The sequence below is a fragment of the Myotis nattereri genome (assembly GCF_964212035.1).
Source record: "Myotis nattereri genome assembly, chromosome: 2".
Classification (NCBI taxonomy): domain Eukaryota; kingdom Metazoa; phylum Chordata; class Mammalia; order Chiroptera; family Vespertilionidae; genus Myotis; species Myotis nattereri.
In genome coordinates, this window is record NC_138076.1 from 112,987,148 (window position 1) to 113,006,660 (window position 19,513).

At 40.9% G+C, this 19,513-nt stretch overlaps 1 pseudogene across 1 annotated transcript; it reads left to right on the plus strand.

The window, feature by feature from the left end:
- Nucleotides 1-17,737: 17,737 nt before the first annotated feature.
- Nucleotides 17,738-18,559, plus strand: LOC308513819 (phosphoglycerate mutase 2-like; annotated as a pseudogene). Its single transcript has one exon. The product of its transcript is annotated as a phosphoglycerate mutase 2-like (transcript).
- The last annotated feature ends 954 nt before the right edge of the window (nucleotides 18,560-19,513 follow it).

The window sequence follows — 19,513 nt, forward strand, 5'->3', positions numbered from 1 at the left end:
GTCATTCTTTATTTCTGTTTTCATAGTGATATATCTTTTCTCATGCTGTTGAGCATCTTTACAATCATTATTCTGAACTCTATATCAGATAAATTTCTTATCTCCATTTCATTTATCTCTTATTCTGGAGAATTCTCTTGCTCTTTGAGGGTTGTTTCTTTATATCGTCATTTTGGGTGCCTGTTTGGGTTTGTGACTATGTTAGGTAGATCTGCTACACCTCTCAATCTCTAGGGCAGGACAGTATCAAACACTGTTTCTGACTAATTGGGTCAGGCAAAGACTCAAAGCTTCCAGAGGCCACCTCTGCTTGCAGACTGATTGGATTTAGTCTTGAATAGCCCCCAGATAATCAATCATCCACAGGTGTGGCAAGAATTTTTCCCAACAGGGTGAGACAGTTGCTTCTGCCTGGAGGCTAATTGTGTTTCTTAATCCACCTCAGAAACTCCACACTGTGGGGCAAAGTGTTTTCCAACAGGGTGGGTCAACTGTCTTCCCCCCAGGCAAAACTACCAAGATAGCAATTGTCTACATGAGAAAGATGACCTTCACATCATCAGGGAATGATTCAGCACAGAAAACTGGGATGTCTGTCTTCTGAGCTCTAACCCCAGAGCCCACAAGCCTGGCTTTTGCTTACACAGCTCCAGTTCACTCTGCTGTCCCTCTGCTGGAGTACAAGGTGAGTGGCTACACAGGGAATTTTGTGTGTTGTCCTCTAAGAGGGTGCCTGAATTTCCAGCCGTCTCTCCCTGGCAGACAGCAACCTTGCTGCTTTTCATAGCCAGTTGTTAGGTAGATACCCTTCTCAGTTCTGGTGCTCTCTGCTGGACAGCCCAGGTTGGGGATTACACCCCAGAGTTCTCAGTGGCAACTGCCCACAGCTGAGAGATCTCTCTGGAACTTCAGCTGCTGTCTGCGGGTGCCTGCCAGCCCTTCACACCTCTGCCCTTCCTACCAGTCTCTATGCAGTCTCCACTTTGTTTCCTCAGTTATCAGGGATCTCTCAAGTGAATCTTCAGTGGATTATTCAGGAAGTTTTTCTCTATTTTAATTGTAATTCCAGTTTAATCCTGGGAACGTGTTCATGCAGTATCCACTTACTCTGCTGCCATTTTTAATCTGCCACACCCTCTTTATGGCCATAGTCACCATCTTTCTACATCTTGTTTTAATTACTTTCTCATTCTTGGGGATGGCCATTCCTTGACCCTTCCATTTTCTGTAGCCCATCACTTCCCATGTCCTCTTTTTTCTCCTCTTACCAGCTAAGATCTCATGCACATTCTGAATTCCCTTCGCTGCTCTCACTGGTCATAACCTAACCCTGGATCTAACTTCTGCCATTCACCTTTCCACAAATGAATAGCCCAGCACTCCTGAAGATTATGATGAAATCATGGAGATTGGTGCCATAACAGTCCTTGGATTCCCATGACAGACAGGCCCTTGGCTCTGCTTACTCATCCTTTTATTACCCCACAGTCATCTCTTTTGCTGAAGCTTCTCCATGGTTGAGCCAAATCTTCATCCTTTCTCTCAGAAAATTATGTAATTTTCTAGTACTCCCAAAAATAAAAGAAAGAAAAGTTAGGTCATCAGCAGTTGTCACACTGATATTTATGGAATGTTTATTAAACTCAAATGCTATACTAAATTATTTAATCTGTCATCTCATGTAAACCTTACAGCTCAATAGGAGTTTTTGGTTATAGAAAATATAGCACTAGGACAAATATGTTTAGTCCTAATATGTTATCCTTTTAATATATTGTTGAAAATGTTTGCCAACATTTTGTTTAGAATTTCCACATTTATGTTCATGAAGGATATTGCCAAACCAATATTAATAGAAAAATTATAAAATAGTCAATCACATTTTTTGACAGTTATTTTTTAAAGCTGAAATATGACCCTTTTTTGGCCAGCAAAAATTATTTCTAGGTCACTTGAAAAAAAAATAATTTCCTGAGTTTATTGAAAAAAATTCATGCACTGAGTTTATTTTACAACTTTTTATAAAAATTGTTTTGCCTTCTGGCAGAATCTCCAGTGCTAGAAGTGGTCCACCTCCACTCTCCCCTGACTTGGCACTCCCACGGTAAGAACTAGACACACCAGAAAACACCAGGAAGTGCTCTCCTTCTAAGAGTTAGTGAGCTCAGTGGTGATAGGCCCCCAATCCTTATCAACAAGGTTTTCATTTCAGTTCTCACACCACGCATGAAATCCTATGCCTCAGAATACAAGTATTTAACCATATAGATATTTCTAGGTTATAATTCAAATCGAATTCTTAAATCTGAACTTCAAGAACAAAGCTATCCATCTGTTTATGAAGGAGGAAAGATGAATCACAATCATCTAATTCAAAGCAATTGAAAGTATTTTTCAGTAGGTTTGATAATATCCTGATATCATCCATTTATGTTTTCCTTCTTGGAGCTCAAACACAATATAAAAAATAAAAATAAATAGTTTTCAAGTCAGGTTAACTATTAATTTGGTAGCTAAAAGGGAATAAATAGATGTAGCTTTTTAAATTATCCATCATGTCAGACTTCAGCATATCAATTTTTAGTTGTTTGGGCATATTTACAGATTTTTGCCTGTGGAACTTAGCCCAAAGAGTGCAGGCAGCTAAAATAACCAGATTGACTGAGCTACGGTAAATTCATACCTAAATAGTGAGGATGACAAATTCAGAATTGAAAATATCTACATAGACTGCCCTTTGGAGGGCATATGTTAGTGAGTTGAAATTGTACAAATGAAAATGTAAAATTCCTCTAAATATAGATTAACAACATAAATGTACAATGTACAATGTACTGTTGCAAGCATTCACAACAGTTCATGTGAAAGAAACCAGAACTTTTTCTGTTGTGTTTTTTGTGTGTGTGTTGAGTGTTTTTTACTTTTTATTAAAAATAATCTGAAAATCCCACAAAAGGAAAAACTAAAACAGAAAATGTACCAGGTAAGCAGAGCGACGATAATCCAGAATTCCACACTGGTTAGATTAGAGCAGGTGAATAGGGACTTGGAGATGCTAGACTAAATCCAGAGACTCACCAAGAAGAAGAAGGCATTTACAGACTTTGTGTAGGACTAGCCATGCTTGTAAATGCCGTCATATTCAGTATTTTGCCTAATTGCTCTGTGTAAGACAAATATATTTGTGAGTGATAGCACTCACTGACTGAGTATGCACTGGAGCAGCGGTATCTTCTTTTTAGTCTGTTTCCTTCTATAACAGTATGCTCTGCCTGTGTTTCTGCAGCAGAGTGAACAAAGGAAAGTGGAAGGTTTCCAAGCAGAGCAGTAGTAATGGCACCAGAGCACGTAGGGCAGTGATGGCGAACCTTTTGAGCTCGGCGTGTCAGCATTTTCAAAAACCCTAACTTAACTCTGGTGCCGTGTCACATACAGAAATTTTTTGACATTTGCAACCATAGTAAAACAAAGACTTATATTTTTGATATTTATTTTATATATTTGAATACCATTTAACAAAGAAAAATCAACCAAAAAAATGAGTTCACGTGTCACCTCTGACACGCGTGTCATAGGTTCGCCATCACTGACATAGGGTGTCCTCGGTGAGAGTAAGGACTTGGGAATGAATTATGGTGTGATGGTATGTTAGTCAGTATCAGAGAATGAAAAATTATCTGAGTTATTGAAGGAGAAGAGGACAGAGTTCATTGTATTTGGTGCTTACAAAACCTTTGGAAGGGCTGGAAGCACAGGTTCTCAATAGACCTCTGGGAATGACTTCCAGAAAATCTCCCCACAAGGACATGCCATGAAAGCTACTCTTCCCTGAAAAGGAAGGTGGGAATCAGGGGCTCACATAGTAATTATTCTCTTCTGGGGCCCACAGTCAACACTGTGACCAGGGATCAGGAAGCTGCTGCTTCTGCAAATGCCCATCTACCTCCACCGAGCTGGTTCCTGGACACTAGGATGCTGCTTCAGAGAATAAAACAAAACAAAAACCATCCACACTGTTTATAATGGGGCTGGCCACCCACAGCAGGCAAGGCAACAGCAAGCTAGCCCCTGTGTCATCTCTGCCTTCATCTTAATTGGTAGAAACAAAGGTGTGTTCAGGACATAACTGGGAGGCAGTTGTAAGCTGTTCATACTGGAGAGGTTTAGAATTAATGCTGTGTGGATCCAGATGGAAGATTTCTAAGTGTTTGAGCAGAGGAGCAAAGACATGATTTGACTTAACCTTTTACACAAATGACTGTCTCCTCTGGGAAAGGACAGTAGGAGAGACTAAGAGGGAGTAGGAAGTGGGTGGCGGTCTCTGCCCAGCCAGAGGCTATTGTTAAGAACGGGTGAGATGCACGTTGATTGGCTTGGACTTGGGAGGCAATGGTACCAGTGAAGAGATAAAAATAAATTCAAAAATTTTAGCTTGAATAATTAGAAGTCATTTCTTGATATGGGGAAAGACTGTGGGAGAATCAGATTTACTGGAGGAAAGTAAAAGATATAAGTAGTGATGTCATGTAGGATGAGCTAATGTTATCTAGTTATCTACTTAGATAATGTTCCAAGTCAGGAGAACTGATAATTTCAAACTATGTAGAGTGTATTAGAAAAGAAGTTTCAGGACTGAGCCCTGAGGCACTCCAATGTTTAAATGGCAGGAAGGTGATTGAGGATATACTGCAATGTAGAGTGAGAATTGTTCACCAGTAAAATAGGAAAATGGAGACAAAGGAATGTTCAAGAAGTCAAGGAGAAATAGTGAATCACAGAGGAGAAAGTTATCACTTGTATGAAGATACTTCTGGTTGATTGCATCACATGAGGAGTGGGAATTGTTCCCTTTATTTGAAACATTGAAATCATAGATTTTGGTGGGATGGTGAGGCAAAATCCTAATTGAAATTGGTTCAATAGTGGGGAAACCAGTATGACAGATCTTTCAAGAAAACTTATTGCAAAGGAGAGCAGAGAAATGATTTAGGAGCTTAAGATGGATGTTTGGTTTGAGGGATGTTTTTTCAAGTTGGTCAATAATAGAACAGATATGTGTTCTCCTGGGAATGGTCCAGTAGTGAGGGGGAAAAGTGGATCACTAAGATGATCATTTATTATAGATTTTTGGATCCCCTTTTTCTCTGCTTAACATTTCAAATACTCTTTTATGTTATTTTAATTTCATAGAAGGCTTTAATAGCTATATATTTCATGGAATGGAAATAATGATTTTAGGTGCCTCTTCTTTATCTCATGTATTTGGGTTGTTTACTTTGATTTGCTACTATAAATAATATTCAGAGGAGCATCTCCTTATATTTGTCTCCCTATCTTTATCTATTTTTTCAATTTCCAGTTGAGAGATTTACATATTTCAAAGTCTCATACAATGACATTTTTGATTTCCAAAAATCATGCTCCAAGTTTTCAGTTTGGGGTTTAAACATTTTTCCTTCAAATAAAATACCAGGTAGCTTCTCTAGGCCCCACTTCTAGCTCAGTGTCATGCTGATGGTTTGACAAAATATTTGAGGTTCAGAAATGTGCCCAAAGAGGCTCCGCATTACTTCAACAAGATTGCTTAGAAGCAGTTGCCAAAGTTCCACTGCTGAGCGGTATACTTTTTGCTCTATGTATATTTTATAAAGTTCCCAGTGGAAGAGTTAATCTATACTGAGAGGAAGGCATTATTAAGAGGAAGATTTTATCTAGATCTTTCATTTGTTATATGTGAAACTCACTGATGTTTTTGAACTCCCTACACGGAACTTTCCTGACAGTGATACTTATTGTTTCAAAGAGAGGGAAAAAGGTAGGAGGCTTTTCCTAGTTATTTCAAAATGAGTGGGGGTACGAATAGTCAATAAGCATATAAGAGTCTTCGGGGGGAGGGGTGCAAAGGAAATAAGTAAAAGAAATAGTAAATATTGGTAATATATCACTAGAATCTTTTAATTTAATTTTCTGCAACTAAAATATGATTTTTTTCTTTAATTTGTGGGATTAAATTAAAGAGGGAAAATATTTATAGTTGCCCCCACCCTTGCCACCCCCCTCGCCATAAAACACATCATACAGAATATAATACTTTTTTGCAGCCATAAATTTCCTTTGGGGTTGTAAATAGTCCACATCTTAAAAAAACCACATTGATGTTTTACTGTACAGGATGGATTGTTCTAAAGATAAAGAGTTTTGTTTTGGTTAATGAATGTTATTTATAGCATTTTACAATCATTTAGATTCTATATAAAAGCCTTAAAGAAAATCACTTAACAACAATGTAAAGCTTGTTAAAAACAAAATTTCTCTTTCAATTAGGCTCTCAGTCTCTTATCTGCATTTCCAGATTGCAAAAAAACTCTGAAAATTTAAAATATTTTCATAATTCATTTGGCTGCAAAACCTGATCTGACCTGAACTCATTTGGCCATAAAACTTGATCTTTACTGACATGAGGCTATAGTTAGTCTTCATTTATTCCATTTTGTGTAAATATTCATAGATTTCTATGCAGAAATATTAATGTATTTAATTACTGATACTGCCTTAGAACATTGCTGAGAAATCCTGAATATAAAAACACCTATGATGCCAAGGGTTTATATATTGCTTTCTAACATATCTTTCTCTGAAGATAATTGATGAGACATTCAAACTTCTTTGAAAGTAGTTAAATTTTAAGTTAAAATTAACTAGAACCATATGGCTATATTTTAGTTCTATTGGAATTCATTATGCCCTATCAAAATAGTAAAAAGGTTTTAATGGTTAAGAAATAGGTCTTGTTAAAGTTTATATATAAAACTTATTATATATATATATATATATATATATATATAATTATATATATATATATATAATTTCCATTTCTTCTTTTTCATTGAGGTTCCTCCCAGCATGTACATACTTTATATTTTTTACCATATGTATATTTGATGGTGAATACATACTTGGTATATTTCATGATATAGAATTTATACTTTTATCAGCTTGATAAAAGAAGTATACTTCTGTGGCCAAGCTGTTCCTAATTGAGACTGTGTACACAGGTGAAGGTAGAGCAGACCCAGTCATCGAGAAATTCCCAGATAGTAATCTTTCCTTTAGTAGATTTTTTAAAAACTTAGCTTAAGGCACATAACAAAGATATAAAAATCTCTGAAAGAGGTGTGTGTGTGTGTGTGTGTGTGTGTGTGTGTTTACTACTTTATGTCAGAAAAACAATGGAAAATTAAAAAATTATCTCAGTGAAGAGATGATGCCATTTTCAGTGAGGGCCCTGCTGGCACCTCAGGATATATGTGAGAAGACCGGGAATCCATTCACATATATGTTTTAATGCTTTAATAATAGGTGAAATCTAAAAATATAATGACAAAATTATAAAGGGAAAGCCACTCACTATACATAACTTGATAATAGTATCTGAAGTTAAAGGCTTGAATAAGTACCAGGAAGCCAATTTTTAAAACAAGTTAAAGAGCTTCCTCAGCCACTAAAGATAGCTCCTGCAATTTTTAACATGCTGTCATTCAGGAAAGACTGCTGAGGAAAAACAGGAAAAACAGAAATCTCAAAATAAGTTATTGCAAAATGAAAAGCATATGGTGTATAACTGTACAAATGTAGCACACTTGTGCAAAGTTAATGCTTTCTAAATATAAAGCCAGAGTGATGACACAGAAAAATGCCTTTGGCCACCTGGCCAAATTAAAAGAACATTTTTTGGAGTGGCATTGCTTTTTGTTTATAGTGTGATTTCTTGTCTCTTAAATGAAAAGCATGATTTTACCATAATGTACCTTTAATCAAGCAGCTAAGTTAAATTCTTTTTTTTTTTTTTAAATGTCGGTGAAAGAGGTTCTCTCTTTCTTTTTTTCTTTCTTTTTTTTTAATATATTTTATTGATTTTTTTACAGAGAGGAAGGGAGAGAGATAGAGAGTTAGAAACATCGATGAGAGAGAAACATCGATCAGCTGCCTCCTGCACACCTCCCACTGGGGATGTGCCCACAACCCAGGTACATGCCCTTGACCGGAATCGAACCTGGGACCTTTCAGTCAGCAGGCCGACGCTCTATCTATTGAGCCAAACCGGTTTCGGCGTAAGTTAAATTCTTTAGCCTTTGCAATAAAACGCGTGTGACCAGAATTGTAGAAGTCAGAAGAGAATATTGAATTCCAGGGATGCACCTCGGGTCTTCCTAATACTGGCTGCATATATGCAGTAAAGTAGAGAGCTTACTATTGAAGGTGTTAAATTATTCTCAGAGGAGAGATTTCAGAAGTCCAAGGTAGGCACGATTTTCCCCCCCTGAGTTTAGGAGTACTATAAATGGGAAGCTACTGAAAATAGAACAAATGCAAATCATTTGGGGTATCTATTGTTGCAACAAAAACTACTCTCAAAACTCATGGCTTGAAATAGTAATCATTTTATTTTATATCTCTTGATTTGATGGGTTTGGGGGGCAAAGCTGGGCTGGGAGATTCTTCTGCTCCACGTGACATCCACAGGGGACACCTTATGGCATTTAGCTTGGTCTGAAGGGTCTGGCTGACCTCTTCGCATGCCCAGTGCTTTGGTGGTGACTTAAAGGGCTGAACTCAGAGGGGTAGTTTCCCCTTGTGTGGTCTGGGAACCTCTCCGCGACTATACTTATTCCAGGGCAGGGCAAAGCTCTGAAAGAACAGGCAGAAACTATTGGTCCCCTTAGAGGGACACAGAATGGTTGTTACTTCTACCATACTCCGATGGTCGAAGTAGTCACAGGCCACTCCAATGCAAAGGGTAGAGGATTACATACCACTTTTCTGTGGGAAGCGTGTATGAATGTGCAGCCATCTTTAATGTGCTACCACCTCCCACAGGCCAAAAATATTTTAGCTTGCTCCCATAGGACCCTCAAACTCTCATTCCATTATGGCATTGACTTGGAGTGTAGGTTCTAAGTTAAGACTACATGTAGATGAGACTTTTCTGTTGTTATTCCTAAGTACATTTCCTTTGGCTTTTTTTTTTTTTTTTTTTTTTGCAGATGTAGTCCCTTATTCAATCTGGGCCGCCACAAAGACAGACAGAAAGCGCAGGGATATTTTTCTTTCGCATCCCAGTCCTTTGGCTTTTAATGCCTGTGGATTAAAGAGACAACTAATCTGTCCCAATATACAATTGACATTTTCTGCTTCCTAAAGCAGAAAAATGGGAGATGCATAGTAGTTACTGACCTTTGTCACTAGTTTCTTGTAGGGTCCAGTCCTGGTCTCCTGAAATGATTCCACTCCATTCTTGGGTTCATTTGTTATCCATTAATAAGTGACAAATAAGCCCAGACCTAATGGCATCAGACAATAATTTACTATTTTCTCTCATATTTCTGTCAGTTAACTGGATAGTTCTCACTTGCTGAGATGCAGTTACAGACAATCTCAACTGGGGTTGTAATCATATGTAGGCTCACCGAGGCTATCTCTACAGTCTTACCAGAGTTCCAGGTTATGAGATTGGGCTGCTTATATAACCACTCACCTTGAGCTCCACATCCCCTTTGAGATGGTTCAGATTAGGACTCTGAAAAATCATATTCCCCAAATTCCCTTGTTAGTTGGCTTCCTATTGGATTCTGCCATTGAGAGTCACTCAAGAAAGACTGGAAGGCAAGACATTTGGTATTTAGCTTCAGTCCAGTTGAAGCAGACATGTGGTTTCGACCCCAGCTACTTCTTTTTATTTTTATTGAAGTATAATTTATATAGCATTATATTTGTTTCAGGTGCACAAGGTAATGATTCAGTGTATGTATACATCGCAATAAGCCTAGTTAACATCTATACCATACATAGTTATACACTTTTTTTCTTATGATAAGAACTTTCAAGGTTCAATCTCCTAGCTATTTGCAAACATGAAACTCAATAATATTAACTCTAGTCACCACGCTATGCATTACTCCCCAGGACTTACTCACTTTATAATTGGAAATTATAAAAGTTTGTACCTTTTAACCCTCTTTGTCCATTTTTCTCACCCTATCCCTGTCACAGAGCACCCACTCCTCAGGCTAAGTATCAGTCATGTAAACTTAGCTCCTATAGATCTGAACACCAGTCCTGAGGAGCTCCATCTCAAACTCCTAGGTTCTGGTAACCCTAACTCTTCCTTTGGGTTCCCTCAGCCAACATTGAAACTAACTGTTGAAGTTATTAATCTCTGAATAATGTCAACATGCTTTACTTATAATGTAAGTACTTATAATGCCAGTTCCCTGTGTTAAATCCCCTTTGTGTGATTTGGCATGGTTTCTGTGTTTCTGACTCGATCTGATGGATCCAGAGACTTGGCAAAGATGCCTTCTCTCTTGCCTTTTTTTTTTTCAATCTGATTCGGGAAAATGGTTTCAGCCCTGGCCCTGAGTGGTGGGCCTTTGTAACAAGTGTGCTATACGAGTTCATAGATGTAGAACAAAGACCCAGAATGAGGAATAATGGTCTGAGCATTAGAAAACATGTACAATATATTCTTTGGAGGATTCAGGAATTTTGAGTTATGTCCTAAAAAAAACCAATATAGAGCTCACTTTTGTCAGTCAGTAAACTAATACCTGCCCTTAGCACTTAAAAAAAAGGTTAAGATTGCCTCTTTCAAGTTGCTTTCTTGAGCATATTGGTCTTAGCCCTCCACTTGACTCTCAGATTAGCAGCTTCCCCAGGCTTTGGCTTTAGAAGGGAAGAGGAGGGATATTATTTTCCCTTCCAGGCTTAGCCGAACATTTATATATAATACTGCAGTTTTTCTCCCCATACCTTCATTGTGGTAAGGAATGGGGTTTCTTATACTGAGTTCAGTTAACAAAGTATTGTGCTCTGAAACAATTTGCCAGTTTTTTAAAACTATTCTCTTAGGTTGATAAGCTAACCAAAAAAAAAAAAAAAACACCCAAAAAACAAAAAACAAAAAAAAAAACAGGGGTAGGAGAGGAAATTGTTACTGTCCATTAAAGGCCAAATATATAATTTTTAGCCTCACAAGAATCCTATGAATAATGTACCATCATGTGCATTTCAATAAAAAAAGAAACGGAGGCCTAGAGAGGCAATTCTCCAGATCACCTAAATGATAAATGGTAGAGCTGGAGTTCAAATGTAGAACATACTCAAAAGTCTCCTTCCTGTTCTCCTTTGTTTTGTTTTGGCTGGTGAGACATGCTGGAAGCCAGAGGTAGGAACCAGGTAAGGTGTCTGGAAATTGTACCTGTCCTTTAGGGCAAGAATATAAACTCCCAAGGAGATTAAATTAGATATAAGATAGGGCCTTGGATAATCTAGCATTCAGTCATTATTTCTTCAAATATACTTTCTGCTCCTTTCTCTCTCTCCTCTTCTTCTGGGACTCCCATCCTATATAATAAAGAACAAATATGCTAATTAGACAGGATGATGGAATGAACTTCCAGAACAACCTTCCGGAATGACCTTCTGGAACCACCAGGGGTTGGGGGCGGGGCCACGAGGCAGTTAGGGCCGGGTGGGCCAAGGCAGCCAGGGCTGCGAGGGCTGAACCCCTTGCACAAATTTCGTGCATTAGGCCTCTAGTTAAGTATATAATGCTATGCTTTGTGATGTCCCATAGGCCTCCAAGCCTCTGTTCATTTTTCTTCATTCTTTCTTCTTTCTGTTCCTCAGACCAGATAATTTCAAATAACATATCTTCAAGTTCTCTATTTTTCTTCTGCCATTTCAATCTGCTACTAGAGCTCCTCTAGTAAATTTTTATTTCAAACTCCAAAACTTCTTCTATTTGGTTCTGCTTTTAAATCTCTATTTATTTATTGTTATTCTCTATTTGGTAAAGATCATTTTTATATTTTTATATTTCCTTTAATTATTTAAGCATAGTTTTCTTTAGTCTTTCAAAAAAACTTATAATACTTGTTTTAAAGTCTTTTTATAGTAAATTTAACATCTGGACTTTCCCAGGGACAACTTCCATTGACAGTTTTTTTTCCTATCTGTGCATTATTTTCCTTCAATTTTTTTGCATGTCTTATAAACTTTTGTGAAAAACTAAATATTTTAAGTAATAAAATGTAACAATTTTGGAAATCAGCTTGGTGATCAGTTATTAACTGGATAGAGATCACCTTAAATGCTTTGATCCTGTACCTCTATAAGCTTTTGTGTGAGGCTCTTTATGGGTTTGGGCACGTCTTCGGCACCCCAGCAGAGGATTCACAACTCTGCCTTAGCCTTCCCTTATTGCTCACACAAAACCTCAAAATCTGCTAGAGGTCAGAGATGAGGGCCTTTTCATATTCTTGGGAATGTGCACAGACTAGCACATGCACATGGTTTTCTAGATCCCTGGAAATATGTCAAAGTTTTTTAATGCTTCCTATGTACATGTCACTCTCCAATATTTCTCTCTAAGTTCTCAGTCAGCCTCTTGCTACCCTAACTGGTATTTCTCCCTCAGGCAGCTGTGATGCTAAACAACTACTACTAGTTTTTTGTGAACATCTAGGAATAAGGCTGTTTTCACAGATCCAGCTTTGAATCAAATTAAAAAGATAATCCCTGGTAATACATTTTTGGAAGGAGCTACCACATAGGTCAGAGAGTGACAGTTCTCTGGAGATGGGGCTTTTGGGGAGCTCCAAACCCTCCAGTGGCTTCTAGCCTGATAGTCTTTACAGCTACCATAGTTACAAAACTGTTGGTTTTCAAGGCTACTGCAAGGCTGGGGAGAGGGTGATAGGAATAGAAAAAGTTGAAAAACATAAAGCTTAACCAAAATGTAATCATTTATCTTGAATACCAGTGGTCCCTCAGTCTGGTCTGTGCCCTCTCCCAATCCAGGACCCCTCGGGGGATGTCAGACTGCCAGCTTGCTTGTGGGAATTGGGCCAAAACCGGCATCCCCCGAGGGATGTAGTAGTGCACGAAGCAGCAGGCAGCCAGGGAGGAGCCCAAGCCCAGGCCAGGTGCCATGCCTCTTGCTCATCCCGGCCCTGCTGCGCCTGCCACCGCTGCCACTCCGTAAGCTCGCTGAGCAGCACTCCCACTGTGGGAGCACACTGAACACCAGGGGGCAGCTCCTGCATTGAGTGTCCCCTGGTGGTCAGTGCATGTCATAGCAACTGGTCAAATGGTCAACTGGTCAAACGGTCAACCAGTCACTTAGGATTTTATATATATAGACTAGTGGCCCAGTGCATGAAATTTGTGCACGGAGGGGGGGATTACCTCAGCCCAACCTGCACCCTCTCCAATCAGAGACCCCTTAGGGAATGTCTGACTGCCGGTTTAGGCCCAATCCCTCTTGCAATCTGGGACCACTGCCTCATAACTGCTTGCCTACCTGCCTAATAGCCCCTAACTGCCCTCCCCTGCTGGTCTGGTTGCCCCCAACAGCCCTCCCCTGCTGGCCTGATCTCGTACCCAACAGTCATCCCCTGCTGGCCTGATCCACAGTCCCCTCGGCAGTCAGTGCTGGGTTACTGCACCCGCACCAGCTTTCTCTGGTTTGATCTTCACATATCATCGTGCCACAGCAACCCAACACTGACTGCAGGACTGACTTTCGGTGTTCGGTAAAGCCTTTGTTCAGTCATTATGGACAATGGGTTTTTATGTATTAGGACTAGAGGCCCGGTGCAGGGGGCGTCCCTCAGCCCGGCCTGTGCCCTCTCATAATCCGGGACCCCTTGGATAGGGTCCCTAGGCCTGGCAGGTGATCAGGGCCTATCAGGGTGTTCCTTCCCCTGGTTGCTAGCTCCATCCCCGCCACTCCCACTGTTTGCCATCTGTGCGGCACGACCCCCTCTCCTGCCAGCAGTCACCTCCCTCTGCAGGCGACAGGCAGGGGTGCAATTGCTTGGCTGGCCTGGGCCTCCCTCTTTGGGGTGATCATGGAGCCCCTCCACCCCCCAATCGATTGCCCTGTTGGCTGGTGGCCTGGGCCTCCCTCTGCAGGGCGATCATGGGGTGATGACGGGACCCCCAACTCATCACATGACACCTGCCTTGGATGGCCTGGTGCCAGTGCGTGGTCATCCAGAAGGTTGTCCAGATAGTCATTCTGCCGTTTGGTCATTTGGTCGATTTTATATTACGCTTTTATTATTATAGATTAGACACAAGGTCTTGTAAAGAAAGAGGAAGTAATCTTGTGGGCATAAGTTGAAATTGCTCTTCTAGGAATAATAAGGAAGAAGTTATGGGATGTTTACATTCCTGCTGCCTTGAAGGCACAATTTAGAAGTGCTGTTGGAGGCTGGCCAAGTGGAGCCAAGTCCTAACGGTACAACATCTCCTCCTGGTTATTGCATTTACAGAGCCTCCTCCAATATGTACTAATATTTCCAAAGGATATATAATTGTTTGAGTTAAGGGTTGAATAGTCTAAACATTTACAACATAACATTTGTTACAGAAGATTATATTTTTCCACTTAAGTTATAAAAAATACAGAAACTGATTTCTCCTATAATTAATTTATGTCTATAAATGCTGAGTGAATTATTTATTGAGCTAAAGCATTTTTGAATATGCAGACTGTCTCTCTCTGTATATAAATATCAAAATTAGAGATATTATGGCTGGTTTGGGCAGCTCTAATCGAGGCAAAATATGAAGCACTATTTCCTCCATATAAGAAGATATTTTACACTTATGACAATGATTGTGTCACTCTATGTGTCAGTAATCCTTCTTTGCTCTTAGAATGGAGTCAAAACTTCTTAACCTGATTTAGGCAGCTCTACATATCCTGTCACTAGTTAGTTGTCCAGTCTTATCTCAACCAACCTGTTTAGGTTTCATAAGGATGCTGCACTTACTGTCCCTGCAGGTTGTCACATACAGTATACTCTGACCTCAAATAACTCTCCCTGCCCCTTCTGTACCCCAGTGCTCTTCCCTCCCAACTTCTGAGTCTGGCTTTCTCTGGTTCGATCTTCACATGTCACCATGGCTGTCCCTTCTCCGTGCCTGGTTCCCAAGCCTGGATAAAGCGCCTTTCCCTCTGTGTGCCCAGAGATCCACTACTGATCCCCTACTCAATCTGTACTTGATTATGTCATATCATCCACTGGACAGTAAGAGCAGTAATAGCAGACATCATGATTATCTTGATAAATGAAATGATAATAGTAGCTGACATTATTAAGCACGTATATGGTAACGAGTATACTAAAGGCCTTATGTAACATATCTCATGTACTCTTCATAATGTTTGAATTCATGAGCAACAGAATCTGATGCTGGTTAAGTTAAATATGGAAAGAAAAATTTGGGATGAGGGTTGAAAGGTGCAGAAAAATTCACAGACTCAAAGGAAAACCTCAACACCATGTTGTGGGATGGATGGCAATCAGGGACATCCTGGGAATCTAGGACGGTATTTCCAAGATACTATCCTCTAGCTGATATATGCCAAACAGTTCCCACATGAAAAGATCCCAAAGCTTCCTGGAAGAGGGGTGAGATATTTCTATAAAGGATTTTTTTTTTACAGGTTTATTGAGGTATAATTGCAAATAAAATTATAATGTATTTAAATTGCACAACATGGTTATCTTATATAATAAAGAGGTAATATGCAAATTGACCATCACTCCAACACAAAATATGGCCTCCCCCATGTGGTCAAAGATGGCCACCACAAGATGGCCTGCTGGGGAGAGCACTTGGGAGGGACCAGGCCTACAAGGGAGGGCAGTTAGGGGTGACTGGGCTGGCAGGGGAATGCAATTGGGGGGGATAAGGCTGGCAGAGAAGGGCATTTGGGGGTGTCAAGGCCTGCAGGGGAGGGAAGTTAGGGGCAACCAAGCCTGCAGGGGAGGGCAGTTGAGGGTGACCAGGTCAGCAAGGAGAGCAGTTAGGGGAAACCAGGCTGGAAGGGGTGGGCAGTTGGGGGCCATGAGGCTGGCCATGGAGGGCAGTTGGGGGTCATGAGGCCAGCAGGGGAGGGCAGTTGGGGGCTATGAAGCCAGCAGGGGAGGGTAGTTGGGGGTCATGAGGCCATCAGGGAAGGGCAGTTGTGGGCCATAAGGCTGGCAGGGGAGGGCAGTTGGGGTTTAGCAGGCCAGCAAGCGGGGGGGGGGGGGTCAGTTGGGAGAGATCAGGCCAGTAAGGGGGGGCAGTTGGGGGTGAGAAGACTGGCAGTCAGAAGCAGTTAGGGGCAATCAGGCAGGCAGGCAGGCAAGCGGTTGGGAGCCAGCAGTCCCAGATTGCTAGAGGGATCCAAAATTGGAGAAGGTGCAGGACAGGCTGAGGGACACTCCCCCCCTGCCCCCCTGCATGAATTTCATGCACCGGGCCACTAGTTTAATATATATAAACATTGTGAAAGTTTTCCCATCATTGAGTAATTTAACATATCCATCACCTCACATATTTATTTTTCTTTTATTTTTTGTTTTGTTTTTTGTTTTTATGATAATAATTGAATTGTATTCTCTTAGCAAATTTCAATTATACAATACAATCTTATTTACTGTAGTCATTATATTATACATTAGATCCTTGGAGCTTATTCATCTTATAACCAAAGTTTGTAACCTTTTCAAAAGTTGGTAAGCAACTTCTCCCTATTTTCTTCACCCCACATATACTTGCAACTGCTCTGGCTAAGACTTCTAATACTACATTGAATAAAAATGGTGAGAGAGGACATCCCTGTTTTATTCCTGATCTTAGAGGAAAAGCTTTCAAGTTTTCATTGTTGAGATGATGTTAGCTGTGGGCTTGTCATATAAGGCCTTTATTATGTTGAGGTATGTTTCTTCTATACCCAATTTGTTGAGAGTTTTTATCATGAAGGACATTGATTTTTGTCAAATGCTTTTTCTGCATTTATTGAAATGACCATGTGGTTTTATCCTTATTTTCTTGTTATGATGTATCACATTTATTGTTTTGCTGATATCAAACCATCTTTGCATCCCTGGAATAAAATTAACTTGATTATGGTGTGCAGTAGTCCACCCTTATTTGCAATGAATATGTTCCAAGACCTCCAATAGATTGTAAAAATCACAAATGTTTACCAAACACTATATATATTCTGATTTTCTCATACATAAATATTTATGATAAAGTTTAATTTATAAATTAGACACACAAAGAGATGAATAACAATAGTGAATAATAAAATAGAATAATTATAACAATATATGGGAATAAAAGTTATGTGAATGTGGACTATCTCTCTCCTTCTGTCTCTGATCATCAATTTATCTTGGAGAATGTTCCATGTGTGCTTCAGAAGAATGTATATTCTGTTGCTCTTGGATGGGATGTTCTGTATCTGTGTCTATATGTCTGTTAAGACCATCTGTTCTAACATAGTTTGTTTTTTTAAAAAATATATTTTATTGATTTTTTTTACAGAGAGGAAGGGAGAGGGATAGAGAGTTAGAAACATTGATGAGCGAGAAACATTGATCAGCTGCCTCTTGCACACCCCCGACTGGGGATGTGCCCATAACCAAGGTACATGCCCTTGACCGGAATCAAACCTGGGATCCTTCAGTCCGTAGGCCAAAGCTCTATCCACTGAGCCAAACCGGTTAGGGCCTAACATAGTTTAAGTACTATGTTTCCTTATTGATTTTCTATCTGGACGATCTATCCATTGATGAAAATGGAATATTAAAAGTGAGCTAAGGTCCTCCTCGGGAGCCTGCCACGGTCCCCAGCATCGCAACCATGCCCACCCACCACCTGGTGATGGTCCGGCATCTGCGGCTGGTTCAACGGGGAGCTGAGTGAGAAGGAGGCCGAGGAGGCCAGGCGGGGGGCCCAGGCCGTCAAGGATACCAAGATGGAGTTTGACATCTGCTACACGTCGGTGCTGAAGCGGGCCATCCGCACACTCTGGACCATCCTGGAAGGCACGGACCAGATGTGGCTGCCGGTGGTGCGCACCTGGAGTCTCAACGAGCGGCACTACGGGGGGCCTGACGGGCCTCAACAAGGCGGAGACGGCCGCCAAGCACGGGGAGGAGCAGGTGAAGATCTGGAGGCGCTCCTTCGACATCCCGCCTCCCCCCATGGACGAGAAGCACCCTTACTACAGCATCATCAGCAAGGAGCGCCGGTACGCAGGCCTGAAGCCTGGGGAACTGCCCACCTGTGAGATCCTCAAGGACACCATCGCCCCGGCCCTGCCCTTCTGGAATGAGGAGATCGCCCCCCAGATCAAGGCCGGCAAGTGGGTGCTCATCGCTGCACACGGAAACAGCCTGCGGGGCATCGTCAAGCACCTGTAAAGGATGTCGGAGCAGGCGATCATGGAGCTGAACCTGCCCACGGGGATCCCCATTGTGTACGAGCTGGACCACGCCCTGAGGCCCACCAAGCCCATGCGGTTCCTGGGCGACGAGGAGACCGTTCGCAAGGCCATGGAGGCTGTGGCTGCCCAGGGCAAGGCCAAGGGAAGCGTCCGCTCTGGCAATAGAGGCATCTCTCCCAAAAATAAAATAAAATAAAATTAAAAATAAATAAATAAATAAAAAATAAAAGTGAGCTACTATTAATATATTCCTGTATTTCTCCCTTCAGATCTGTTTATATGTGCTATAAAAATATAATACACATATTATATGTAAATTGTTCTACTTGATGGTGTCCCATAAGTCCCTTAAACTGTCTTCACTCTTTTTCCAAACTGCTGTATTTGTTCTTAGTGGCTCCCAGTGTGTGAGGGTGTGCTAAGACCCATCAGTGTCCCAAAGAGGAGGCTTACAGTTAGCACTAGCATGCAAGTTGGTCAAACCTGGACCCTCAGATAGCAGTTCAGAAAATATGCAATTAAACTTCCAGGTGTTCTAGCCTGTTTCCTCTGCCTGAGCTCTGAGGGGATTGCCACAATGAGTGCTCACGCATTCCTTAAGAACTGCTTCGAGGTTTGCAATAGATTTCTGAACACCGGCCCCATTGGCTGTCAGGTCTAGGTGTTTGGGGAGCCCATTCCTCAAATGGTAGCCTTAAAATTTGGGGGACTAGACCTTTTTCTTCTCAGGTAGATGCTAGGAGTTGCAGTTTCCTCCCAATTACATTACACTGTGCCAAGTGCGGGGTTTATAGCAGAGTGAATCTCAGCCTTTCCTACCTATCTCAATGTAGTTTTTTCTCATTTACCCAAGGTATAGGAATCACTCAACATGTTTCTGAATTTCTCTCAGAGGGGATTGCTCTGTATTAGCTGTACATTCATTGTATCTGTGGGAGAATGTCAGTTCTCTATGTCACCATACTGGCCTGAAGTTCACAAAGGAAATTTGATAAAAAGGAAGAAAGGCTAGGCAAAATCATATATATATTACAAAGTGTCCCCTTGGGAGTTCGACCGACCGGGAGTTCGATCGCTTGCTATGATGTTCACTGATCACCAAGGGGCAGTGCAGAATGAAGAAAGGCCCTGGCCAGCAGCAGGCAGCTGGGGAAGGGAGCGGCTGGCAGCCGGCAGCTGCTAAGGACCCTACCCAAGCACGAATTTTGTGCA